This window comes from Cryptomeria japonica, chromosome 8 (assembly GCF_030272615.1).
Source record: "Cryptomeria japonica chromosome 8, Sugi_1.0, whole genome shotgun sequence".
Classification (NCBI taxonomy): domain Eukaryota; kingdom Viridiplantae; phylum Streptophyta; class Pinopsida; order Cupressales; family Cupressaceae; genus Cryptomeria; species Cryptomeria japonica.
The window spans coordinates 221290506-221304667 of record NC_081412.1 but is presented as its reverse complement, the minus strand read 5'-3'; positions in this window follow the sequence as shown (position 1 = coordinate 221304667).

Sequence of the window (14162 nt, the reverse complement as noted above, 5' to 3'; positions counted from 1 at the left end):
CAAATATAGAATCATTCCCTCTCGGTGTCTTAGGAAATCCAAGTACAAAATCCATGCTTATATCCTCCCAAGGTCTTACAGGTACTGTCAAATGTTTATAAAATCCCACATTCTGACTACTACCTTTTGCAACTTGACAAACTCTTTAACTCTGCACATATACCTTAACATCCTTATGAATCTGGGGCCAAAAGTACTGCTCACTCACAAATGCAACTATTTTGTCAATGCCAAAATGTCTAGCTAGTCCTCCACTGTGTTTCTCCTTTATCAGGTTCTCTCTCATGGAACTCTTAGGTATGCACAACTGAACTCCCCTGAATAACATTCCATCCTAAATTAATTAATCCAACCACTTACTTCTATCTACCATAACCGGTTCTCTACATGCTTTCCAAGGTTCTACAAAATCTGGGTCTTCATTATACAAGGTCTTCAAATCTTCAAAACCTAATATTGTCACTCTCATCTATGTCAGCAAATTCCTTCTCCTACTCAATGCATCAAAAACATTGTTAGATTTTCCACTTCTATGCTTCAACACAAAGGTGTAACTCTGCAAGAATTCTACCCATCTCATATGTCTTTGATTCAACTTACTTTCACTGTTCAAATACTGCAAAGCTTGATGATCTATATACAACACAAACTCCTTAGGTGACAAGTAGTGTCTCTATTTCTTCAAGGCTTGAACTATGGCATAAAATTCCTGATCATACACTGAATATCTCTTTCGGGCATTATTCAATTTCTCACTGAAATGGGCTACTATTGTCCCTTCTTGACTCAAGACTGATCCTATTTCTATTCCACTTGCATCACAATCCACTTGAAATACTTTATTGAAATTCGGTAAAGCTAACACAGGTTGCTCAGTCACTTTTTTCTTCAATGGTTCAAAACTTTTGTTTTCTCTGATGGTCCACTTGAATTCCTTATGATCTCCTATCATGGTCTCAGTCGTAGGGTTACAAACTGAACTGAAATTTTTGATAAACTTCTGGTAAAAACTAGCCAATCCATGAAATGATCTTACCTCCCCAATGCTTTCTAGTGTAGGCCACTCAACAATAGCTTTCACTTTCTTAGGGTCCATCTTTAAACCATCCTGAGATATCACAAATCTTAAATAGACTAACTCATCCTTCATGAAAGTGTGCTTCTTGATATTGATCAGCAACTTTTCTTCTCTCAACCTCTGCAAAACTTATCTTAACTACAACAAATGCTCCTTTTTTGTCTTACTAGAAATTAGAATGTCATCCAAATACACAATAACAAACTTACCCAAGAATTTCTTCAATACCTCATTCATTAACCTCATGAAAGTACTTGGCGCATTAGTTAATCCAAAAGGCGTCACCAACCATCCATATAGTCCTTCATTTGTCTTAAATGTTGTCTTCCACTCATCACCTTCTCTAATCCTAATCTGATGATATCCACTCTTCAAATCTATCTCTATAAAGTATTTTGCTCCACTCAAACAGTCCATTATGTCATACATCCTAGGCAAAGGAAACCAGTATCTCACCATGATCTTGTTTATTGCTCTTGAATCGATACACATCCTCCATTCTCCATTCTACTTAGGTGCTAATATTGTTGGTACTGCACAAGGGCTCAGACTCTCCCTGATCAAACCTTTCTTCAACAACTCCTGCACTTGTCTATTCAATTATTCATTCTCTGTCGGTGTCAACCAATGTGCAGCTTTGTTAGGAAAACTAGCTCTAGGAACCAATTCTATGCAATGACTAATACTTCTTACAGGTGGAAATCCATCAGATACATTATCTAAAATGATGTCATCATATTTTGTTAACAAATCTCTTATCTCTTCCGGGTGCTCTCCTTTTGGTTCCGATCTCTTGGTATTCTGAGGAATTAAGGCAAAACACATATTCTCATGTCTCAGTCCATCCATGAATTTCCTCCCATCTACTAAACAGATTTTGGCATTCGTACAGACTTCATTCTTTAAAGGTTCCTCCAAAGGCAACAAGGTTTGCTTCATCCCATCGACCACAATAGTGTATGTATTCATCCTCCCATCATGTATTGCCTATCTAGAAAACTACCAAGGTCTACCCAACAAAAGATGACAAATATCCATATGCATAATATCACACAAAACTTCCTCATGATTATTCCCAATTTTCAATTTCACCAAACATTACTCACTTACTAACAACTTATGTTCATCCGGAATCCATGCTATCTGGTAAGGCTTAGGGTGTTTCAATCTCTCCAATTTCATCTTATTCACCATCTCTTCTAAAACAAGATTATTTGAACTACCACTATCAATAACAACTTTACAACACTTACCGGATACCTTACATCTGGTCTTGAACAGATTCTTCCTCTGCAAGGGCTCTTCATCTCCTTCGGTATGACACAAAGCTCTCCTCATCATCAACAGCTCTCCATCTTCTAGTTTATTTTCTGATCTGATGGGGTTTTCTTCCACCACTACTTCTCTTCCGGTAGCCTCTATCTTCTTATGTTTGAATGCATGGTGTCCTTCTCCACACTTAAAGAAGGTTCCTCTGAATGTCCTATTGTCTTCTCTTCCAAAGTTCTCATTCCGGTAACCATCCAATTCTCTCCTGTGGTATAAATTTGTATCATCCTTCTGGTATGAATTACCTTCTTTTCTCACTTCCTTTTCCTATCTCTGATCTATACTGGTTCCTCTTCCTCTGGTATATCCTCTTCCTCCTTGAAATATTCCTTCGGTAAACCTTCCACCTCTACATCTTTGTCTCTGCTCATGTCTTTTGTTCAATTTATCTTCAACCTTTAGGGCATAGTGGTAAGCCTCTTCAACACTCTCCAATTTGATCATACTGAGTTCATCTTGTATATACATCCACAATCTGTTAAAATATCTTGCAATTTGTTCAACTTCATCATCAACATCTCCATATCTAATGTTCAACTTGTAAAATGCTTTGGTGCACTCATTCACACTAGATTCCTTCTGTCTCAAATTCTGTAACTTCCAAAACAAATCCACTTGATAATTCGTTGGCACAAACCTTGACTTCAACTTAGCAATCATCTGATCTCATGTCTTAATCTTTTCTTTACCTCTTCTATGTCTATCAACTTGCAAATGCTCCCACCAAAGAGATGCATGACCTTTCAACCGGGTACAGATATATTTCGCCTTCCTCTCTTTTGCAATGTTTTCAAAATTGAAATCTTCTCCATCTTCGAGATCCAATCCATCAATTCATTTCAATCTAACTTCCCATTATATTCTGGTGGGGTAAAATGAGGTTTTAGTGTTCGCCCTATTGAAAACCTTTAAAAACCTTTCTTCATCTGGATCAACCATCGATAGATTTACTTGTTTTGTCAGGGCTTCTTCTCCTTCATCTTCACTCACATATTCAATGTGTCAACCTCTTCTTTGCATTGTCTCCACGGCTTCTAATCGGGCTTCTATTCATCGCAACATCTCCATTACAGCAGGGTCTGCATTCCCGTGCGCTCCACCATTCCTAGTTCCTCTTCGTGCCACTGATTCATGCTAATCCTCCACAATTGCAGGTTGGATCCGCAATCTACCACCTTACAAAAATAAATTCAAGACACGCAACCTCTGGAATGAAACTTCACTCTGATACCACTTGAAGCAATCACCGGTGAGGAGGGACCTCAAAGAGATCAATCATGATCGGTCAGCAAGAGTAAACACGATGGAAACACAAAGATATGATGGAGGCAATGTAGAACAAATTGATTTATTGCATGAAATTTGATTACATCTAACCGGTCAAAACCAGGTTACAACATACCAGCTCACAGGCCTGGTAGAATAGGTCACAATCGGGACCTTGAATCAAAAGATCTATCTTCTATGCATAGTCTAACTACTTGATTCTCTCTTCATTACATTATAAAGCATAATTACAAATATATATCGATCAAAGGATCCAGTCGGCCCAAAAGGGATCAAAACCCGAAGAACAAGACCTAACATAAAAATAACAAGGTCGGCCTCCTCCAAGAGATTCCTCCAAAAAATCCAAATGATGAAATGTAGATCGCGGGAAAAGGTCAGCCACATGCCAAGGAACATAGAAATCAACGCCCAAGGCTTCACAAGCTTCGGAATGGATTCTAGAAGATCACTAGAATAGGTCCAAGCAATCGGTAACAAAGAACTGTCAATCTAGTAACAAGAAACTGTCATGGAAACCAGTAGCGATATCTTGCCGAAAATGATCCAAATACGATGCGGTCTAGAAGCACGAAAGATGATCAATTCTTCAAGTAGAATCCAACTCCATGGGATCCTATGAGCCAAAATTAGGACACATAAAAAGGAAAACTAAAACTACAAACAAAAAACAAAACATAAAGGAAAATGTTTTTGGTTGATGCAAGATTGTTGTGAACCGAGGATGCTCCTGCATCAGTTAGCTTGAGTTTTATAGTAATAAAAAAGATGCAAATACATTAAAGATGTAATATAGACATCTTAGATGGCAATTTTTCTTTGGCCCTACTACAGATTGAGGTCATAGCCCAATCAATGATTATAATCAAAGGATTGAACAAGAGCCCAACCCAAAACAGACCAAACTTGCTAATTACCATACAATTTTCCCTACTTGGAGAAGCAAAAAGACCATATAGACCTGCATTAAGGCACATTACCAATTTACTAATAAAGGAGCCCGCATATCTTTGTCCCTAAAGCATATGGACCAGAAGCTTAGTCCCCTCCAATACTTTGATCACCTCCATAAAATAAGCATCCCAACTTTGCTTAGCCTACCACTGCATCTTGTCCAAATCAAAAAGAACACCAATCCGTTCTCAATCCACCATTGAAGTCATGAAAATAAGTTTATTGAGAAAAAATAACCCTTTCCATCTTAAATTGATGCTAATAAAAAATATTACCTATTGTATCAAGAATAAATGAGATTATCTCAACTAGATCTCCCAACTCCAACAATTTGTAGTTTATCCTTACATGATGGAGTGAATTTATAGAAGCTTTTACAACAACCACCATGGAGAGGAAGGGAATCATTTATAACTCAACCATGATTACTGGGACAACCCTAGCTTATTAAAAGGACCAATGAAACCAAAAACTAAATTCTCATAGCTAGAGTATGTTTCAATCCTGGAATGACGTCACAAGAATGTATGTCAATAGAGAACACTTTCTTCTAAAAAGGACTATAGCCTCTCCTAGAAGGTTGTCATAGCACTCCCAAGCCATAGTGAGAGCCTATCAAACTCCATATTGCCTCTCTACAACCACGCCCAACCTGGACCAATTAAAGATGCTAATTAATTTCATTCACATCTACTACTTGGTTGGCCAAAGAGTTAGCATCTGCATTACCCTCTTTGTATATGTAATTGGTTGTAAAAGAATCAAAGAATGATGTGATTTCTAGAGCTTCCTCTACATAGAACTATAACTTCCAATTGGGTATTGACCCTTTCCTTAAAGAATTGATGACTATGATATAGTTACCTTCTACTATGATCTTTCTTTGCTTGATTTACCTTCACTTCTAGAGCCCTAGTAGGAGAGCTTTCAATTTTGCTTCATTATTTATCCCAATAGGTAGAGGCTCTACCAATTTGTTGATAGTTGTGCCTTCCTAGACCCTAATCAGATAGCCTAAACTTGATCTTCTAGGGTTCCCCCTTGAGGCACCATTGAAGTTCATTTTATGCCACCTTCCATATGGCTTCCCTCAGTTTTTATGTATCCAAATCTCTAGGGCTCACTATTGGAGAATTTCTCTTGACCTATACCAACTTTTCTTCATGCAAGCATCCCAATCACTAAATTGAACTTGTTTATGAATTTGATTTATAACTCTACAATTAACCACCTATACTATTGCATATTCAACCTCGTCTTGAAAGCATTCCATTTTCATCTATCCATTCTAGAAAATTCATCTATTTCTCTCTTTCCATATTTCCCAAATTAATAGAGAAGGGTTCATAATCTAGAAACAAGTGAAACTTACTCCTTTATTTAAGAGAGGTCAAGAAAAACACAAGCACAATATATCCCTTGGAAGTGCACACTTCCAACCTAGTTTCATGTAGAGACACATCCAACATTCTTGTGCAAATGGGTATCCCAAAATAATTCTTAACTATTTCCTCACTACTTCTGCAAAGTGCAACCCTAGAAGAGCCTCGGTAACCCATGCTTCTAAACTTATCTATTATCAAGATTTTATTTTAAACAACCACCAATGTGAAGGTTCTAGCTTTGGACAAATAGGTCTTGGGCCAACATAGGCCAATTGGGATTACTGTGTCATCTTGACCCTACTCACTTTCTAGATGTCTATATCCATCTTTTGGATTATACTACCTAGATTTGGCTCCATTCAAAAATTTAGTATATTTCCCCTTTTTCAAAATCACTAATTTCCTTCGAGGTTTTCCATTAGCCAATTGACCTCTCCCCCTAGCAACCCTTAAGAGTCAAAGCTCTTCCAAGACCAAACCTTCAACCTATCCTTCCAACCCACATCCAAGTAGTCCCTAACATATTCTCCCCAATTTTGTTTAATGAAATTCTTTGTGGCATCTACCCTCAAGGTATTATCAAGTCTTGTAAATCCACACAATGAGTCCTCCCAAAACAAAGCAGATCAACCATCATGTACAAAGTTTACTGTAGTGGCGAATATTTGCCAATGGCGAATATTTCACATCGGCAACCTGGAAAACAGCGAATATATTGTACCAATCAAGGGTGGCCATGTCACCTGGACTTTATAAATATTTGTCAAATGCATGGCCCAATCGCCCATTGTTTTATGTAATTAGTTATATCTCTATCAATATTTCACCAATAGAATCTACATTTTCCACACGGTAAATTCAATATTTTTGCCTACACTTTCTGAGGTTGTCTTAATAGATGGTCATAATTCGCCAATAGCCATATAAAGATTTAATGGCCAGGAGGACCCAATCGCCTGGCATTTTGCGGAAGCGAGTCTCAATTCACCTCAATTTTTGCCAACTCTATTATAATTGCCAATTAATTAGAGGACCCATAATCACCTCGAAAATTATATAAGACGTGTTATAGTTAAGTGTGATTCACCAAATATTTGTATACCATATAAAATTCTTGCCGAATTCACCAAATAAGGATTGTTATAAATATAGTCAAAGATCAAATTTATCTCTACACAAATTGGTCGGTTGTGAGCTCTCAATTTGGATCACTAGCAAAGTTTCAGACCAGGAACAACCATTGTTGTTGACTGCATTGGCGACTACTAGTGACCTAAAGGTAAGTGATCATATTTTTGAAGTGATATAATATTATTCTGAACTCATCTCTATATGTTTGCATTGTTGAGTTCATTCTGTATTTCTCTTAGGAACTTACCTGAAATTTTCAATTTGAAACAACTTTCTTGCTCCCTATATTAAAATCAAACCAAGTTACATAGAGACTAACATCATATTTTCCTAACACAATACCCATTACATCTGGCCTCCATTATTAACAGACCCTCCTATGCTAGAGACCACCCCCTCCCAAAACATAGAAAAATACATTTCCTCATCCCCCTTAGATATATTGCAGAATGATGGCCAACTGCTCTACAATTTCCATCACAGCTCCAATGGAATCCTCTAAGAGCCAGTTATCCCCCCTATCGATCATCCTCTCAAATGGAGCCAAGTTATTGTTTATCACTCTTACCCAATAAACCTCCCAAGCTTCTTCAATAAATGATCTTTTTTGTATCTGTTCTGCCTTATGCTTAACAACTTCCCCATTCTCCTCCTTAGACCCAACAGACCCATCTTCCTCCGAATCATCCTCAGAGTCCAACGAAACATAATTGTCAGGGTTGAAAAAGGTGTGAAACACACTATCCCCCAAATCAACCTCCTCCAAAATGGCATTGGCTACTGCATGCCCATCAACGACCCGAATGAACCCATCAATCCTCTAGATGCACACATCCTTGGAATCCAGAACATCTACCAACAAGATAATTACAACCTCATGCACGAATCTGTCGCACTAGTGCCTACCTACACCAAGCATGCATTCAACTAAGCTCTTCATGGCGACAAACACTCTTTCATTTGAATGGAATAACCATTTGCATTGCATTTACAGAGTTTCATCTATGCACATACAACTCACCCTAAAATGATGAACCATGCTTCCCCTGTGATGACTCCTTTCCTCTACAACAAGCTTCCCAGCGTCTACCTCCAACATGGCTCTCCCAATCAATCTGGATAACTTTTGGATCCAGCTTCCCACCCATTTATAGCCCAACTCCTTTTGGATTCTTCCATGGATAGCACTAGGAAAGGAAAAAGTACTCTCAACCTTTGTTCTAGACCCAAGAGACGTCCCTTCCAAATAGCCCATAATCAACCTCATGATACAACTATCAAAACCAGCAAAGGCCACAGTGGTACTAATATTCCTTATCTAACTAAATCCCCTATCCAACTCCTATGCATACTCTATCATCTCTGCTCGACTTCCACCAATCCCATTCTTTGGACGATCCTTCCATTTCCACATGATATCTTAATTCTGAACCAGATCATATCCTTCGGGGAAAACAACTATGCATGGTTGATGCTAACCAATCCCCTACCTTGGAAATGGAGATGAATCTCCACCCTCCACGACACCTATCTCCCTTAATTTCAATAGCTTCTTCAAAGGGAAAAACCATAGTTAAAGTTCTTTTCTTTTTCTTTCTTTCTTTTATTAAAAATATTCATTTATTCATTTATTAAAACCTTTCATTCCTGACAATTCTCACGTGTCTCTAAGTCTATTCCAAGGACTTTTTGAAGAAACATGTGTCCTTCACAACTTCGGTCCAGAATAGAGCTTATGTCATCAATTAAAATTAATTAAGTATAGACTTAGAGTTAATTAAGTCTACAATATATATATATATATATATATATATATATATACTATGATGTTATAGACGATTATGGATGTATTTATGATGCCTATGTAATAATTTTAATCCATATGCTTGTGAATGTGATGCTATGGATTATGACCTAACCTTTATGTTGAAAACACCACAAGATTGAGAGGTGGATGAATTAGTCTAAACCAAATCCTAAACTTCTTTAATCACAAGTACTTATCAATTATCATTAACAAATTAAACATCAATGCAAGATGAAACAAAAAAACACCAAACACATGAAAACCAAAATTTTTACCTGGAAAACCCAGTGTGGGAAAAACCATGGTGAGAATCACACTCACAATATAAATATAATAAAAATTAAAATTAATGACTTTCATAATTTATCCCGTCGTCCACTTCCTTTGGTATCAACGGTCCAGATCTTCGTACGACTACACATTTAGATCAAGATGCTCTTTCACCTTAACTCTGCAGCCCCGTCGCACACATGGCGCATGGGCCCTGTTGATGTTAGGCTCTTCTTAAGTGGACCAATAAGATTATGCATGTTGGAGGTCAAAGGACAGGCCGAAAAGGGTTGGCCCAATCTATCCTGCTCATTAATTAAGTATACAGTTTATAATAGTTAATTAGACAATGCTCAGACCTATCTCTATTCTGGTGACTTTTTGAAGAAACCTTTGTCTTTTAGAACTTCATGCCGAAATAGAGCTTATGTTGCTGATTTATGATCATCCAACATTCATTAAGTTGATTAATTAATTAATTGCATACTTATAGTTAACTAGCACTTGCAGCTCATTATATGGATAGCCGAAAGAAAATTAAAGATAAACTTTAATGCAGTTTAATATTACAAGTGAATAAATTAATCTAGTATTTAAATCCAAGTAATGAAGAATTTAAAATCAAAAAGTGCCTCATTCGCACTTATAGATGAATTAATGTCGAATCGTGCGGATTGATTGTAGAACAAAGCTTGGACAACACATTGATGGCAGAGCATTCATGAGCTTGGCTCTCGACTGCGGAGTAGGACGTGAGGAGTATTGATTATTTATTCATTTCTGATGGTCATTTCTATTAAACATGTTTAAGAGTTGTTTGAGAGGGTGTGTTGTGGAGAGTAGGGGATAATATTGAATTGAAGGGGTGTCGTCAGTATTGCAAAGGGAACATGGAAGCTAGTTTCACATTCAAAATGGAGAAGAAATTGGTTCCCTTCATGGGCAAAGTGTCAAATAAGAGATTGAAGGGCCTATTCCTCTTCAAGGATGAAAGGCTTGTGGATGCGGTTCAGCTCTTGTTGGGAGAGGAGATTTTCCATATTAGTCACAGATACAGGACTAATATGATAATCCATTCCCTTATTGTTGCATGGGGATTATAATTTGAAGAGGATGCGAACAAGGTGAAGAGGGCCTTGCAAACTTTAATTGTGGCAAAATACCTGGGAGGGATGGATTTAATTTGGGAGTGGGTTTCATCATTTCTGAAGGGTCGGAGGAGCCTTCAAACCCACTACCCTTTATTTACTGGCAAGAGGATAAACTAAAGGCGAGATGCAGAGAGCTCGCAAGAAGAGGATGGGAGGTGGATATTAGGGTTTGTTTCAGAGTTGGCTTCGATGGTGGCGGGTATAGATAGATGGATTGGATGGAGGTTATTTGATGACTCCACTCTTTTTGTAATCTTTTTTGAAGCTTTAAATCAATAAAATATCATATTACCTACTGGTAGGTCCAAAAAGTGACAATCTGATAAACCCTAACGGTAAATAGTTGCGCAAGGCCAGCACCAATTATAATAATTTTTCCCAAAATAATGAAAGATTCGCCAAAATAAATCATTTGAACAAATTTTTTTGATAAGTGAATAGTTGGGTAGGGCCAGCACCCATTATATTAAGATTAAAAATAAAATATACAACAGTATTTGTCTTGTAACCAAAAATACATTCTCGATACCATTTCCAATGATCACCCATAACAACCCATAACCCACAATACAAAATTCAAGCATCAAAATAGAACGAAGCATCTGCACCATACTTCAAGGCTCGGAGACATTCCCAGTCTTTCTTGTCGCCTCTGTAGCTTCACATTCCTCCCTGACTTTCTTAGCTTGTAAGATAAGCGGGCAATCCTGTCTGCAGTTAGCATGAGCTTTTCCTACTGCAATTTCCTCCACACCACATCTGTCATCCTCAATCCATTCCTCTCCACTCCCCAGCTCCAGTACCCCTACAATCTCAGTCGCATCCTCCTCATTAATTTCATCTTCATCTACCAACCCTTCAGTGGTCAGGTAGTCCTAATGCCAATCGTCCTCCTCAAGTTCCTTGATTTTGGCTACATACATGAGGAAATTGATACTGCATAGTATATCACTCCTTTGTGCCTGCAACAATTGCGCATCTTATGTTTGCACAATCAGAAATTAAAAAACTCTTCCAATGTAATATTTTTGTGGGAGGGGAATGAGAAGGTTCTCATCCACATTGTTGATGACCGCATCAATGTTGCGCAAATATGCATGTTCAAACACCATCTGGGTGAGTTTTTCGCCCACTTCTTTGAAACCCTGACATATAACAGCATGGCAAGAAAAAAAAGGCCAGAATGTCCGAACTGGCCCTATGCTTGTGATATGACATCAAAAACTCCAACCCTAGCACTATCTTGACTGCATGCATTGTGTATGGGTGTTCATTCACCAAGGACCCCCCTAACCGTTTATCTGTGACTTCACCTACAAATGCTACCTAGGGTTTCATTGCCCTGAGCATAATTGGTGTGTCCATCACTCCCACCTCAGTGTTTCCAACTCAAAAATGTAATGTGAAAATACGATAATACCCCAATGCCCAATTTAAAAGAATTTGATTAGCTTCAGCATAAAAGTCTCATTAAATGTACACTTACCATAAGTTATTAAGTTGCCTTGCGTGATATATATTAATAATGTATACATCTTCTTTTTTTATTTTTCTAATTTTTGATACAAGTAAATAAACCCACAAACAAAATTTCACTTTCACAAGAGATTTGCAAAGACAAATAACAAAAGCATTGATATTATTATTCATGTGAGATCAAGAAGTGCATTCTAGCAGTAGAGACTATATTTGTAGCAATTGTCATGATAGATCATAAACTAATTAATATTGTTGAAGGAGTATATACATTATTCACTGTGGAAGACTCCACATTCTAACTTAGACACTACTACTATACCCTTTTCCAAAGAGACCAAGATTCCCTCCAAAAAACTCTCTTAATTACAGCCTTGGAATTCCTTTTATAAGAGTAAGGAATGCAACAAGCTTCAAGTTGTATACAACTACCATGTTCTCATTTGACATATGTTTATTTTATACGCATGGAAATGATATATTCCCAATATGAAACCTAAAATAGGTTCAGGATAACTTATCAAACCATATGACTAAAACTATCATGTACCACAGTGAAGAATCAAATACTATTGAAATTCAATTGCTTGAGCCGTGCCACCATTGCATTGTTGATAACATTATGGATGCAAGATTCTAACTATAAAAACTAGAGGAGGAGTTTTACAGATGCAAGATTATAGCTATAAAAACTACTAGATGAGCTCCACAAAACTAGTGGATGAGCTCTAGAGATGGGTATTGTAATCAAAATAGGGGTCCGGCTTTAGTTATCAGTTTTAACTAAATAGGCTCTTTGCTAAAGCCAACTCTTCCCTATCCTCATTGTTCTTCTCCCCGCTCCCTCTTTCTCTTAGGATTTAGGAGACAAGGGGTCAAATGTACGCAACCAGGGAAAGGTCATCTACAGCTACAAATGGCCTTTGAAAATCCCTTTAGCTACCTCCTCCGATTTGAAAGTCCCTTTAGCTACAAAGCAATCTATTGTGCTGCTATAAACATTGCCTTTCTGAAATATTCTCCACCTAGTGTCATTAAACCTATATCTTATGAACACACATGAAACATCTACATATGGGCATTCCATTTCTGATACCGTTCTTGAACAAGTGTAGAGGGAAATATTTATAGTGCTCCTTGATCAACTCAACTTCTATCGATTTATGAAAAACCTCGAAGCTCTAAATTTAGAAGTTTTAAATATTCCTTTTCACCTTTTTGCCTTTCCAAAGAATCAGAACTCTTCATGTTAGAATGCAACTCTTCATACCACCTAATGAAAGGATCAAAACTCATCAGTCTCCTATAATCATTTAACAACCAATTTAATATTTTCTTCAAGAACAAGCTAACATCCGTACCTATGCAACTCTTCATCAAAATGACAAGCATAGTGTCCTTTGACAGGAGGAGTGTTTTCTATGCAAAAAGATCGCTTAGAACCCAAGATGAAGATTCCATACATGCTAAAAAATACGTTTCTAATTCTAATGGATATGCAGTACACTTTCTATATGGGTTATTTTCCAAAAAAATTGTGAAAGATGTGCCTTAATTATTCTACGTTTAATTAGACTTTGATTTTGATGTATTTCTGAAACAAAGGAAATTGCACTTTGATTTTGATGTATTTCTGAAACAGATCTCGAAGTCGAATATGAGATCAAGAATGCAAACCCAAGCAATAGATAATTTCATAATAGTGAGTCACTTGAGCATTAATTCCTAGCATTAACACAACTTCATGTGTAGTTGCACAAATTATTCTTATAGATACATTACATTACTCCAGATTTACAGTAAATTGCAAATAGAATGTATTTCCTTCCTTGAAGGAAATCCACATTCACACTACACAGTCAAATATTGACAATGAAATTTCCAAGACAAATCAAAATATCCTTAATATTATGATACACCATTCATGTAATATCTGAAAATACAAATGAAGAAAATGTTAGCAACAATAATAAATATAGTAGTCTATTCATGAACTAATTGAAAAACTACTGAAAGAAACTGTACATTCTTTCACCATGAAACTATCCTACACACTAGACAAGACAAAGCCCCGTTTCTAGTTCTACTCTCTCCGAAGATGAGAAAATTATAGAATCCTTCTTTATGACCTTGATATTCCTTTTATAATCATAAGGAATGCAACAAGCTACCAGCCTTTTACAAGAATGGGTAACATGTATTGCAACAATGCAATGTCGTAAAACCTCTAGGCCAGTATTCATGAAAGCTTTGGTTTAGAGACACAAAAAGCTTCCATGAATGTAAACTACCTT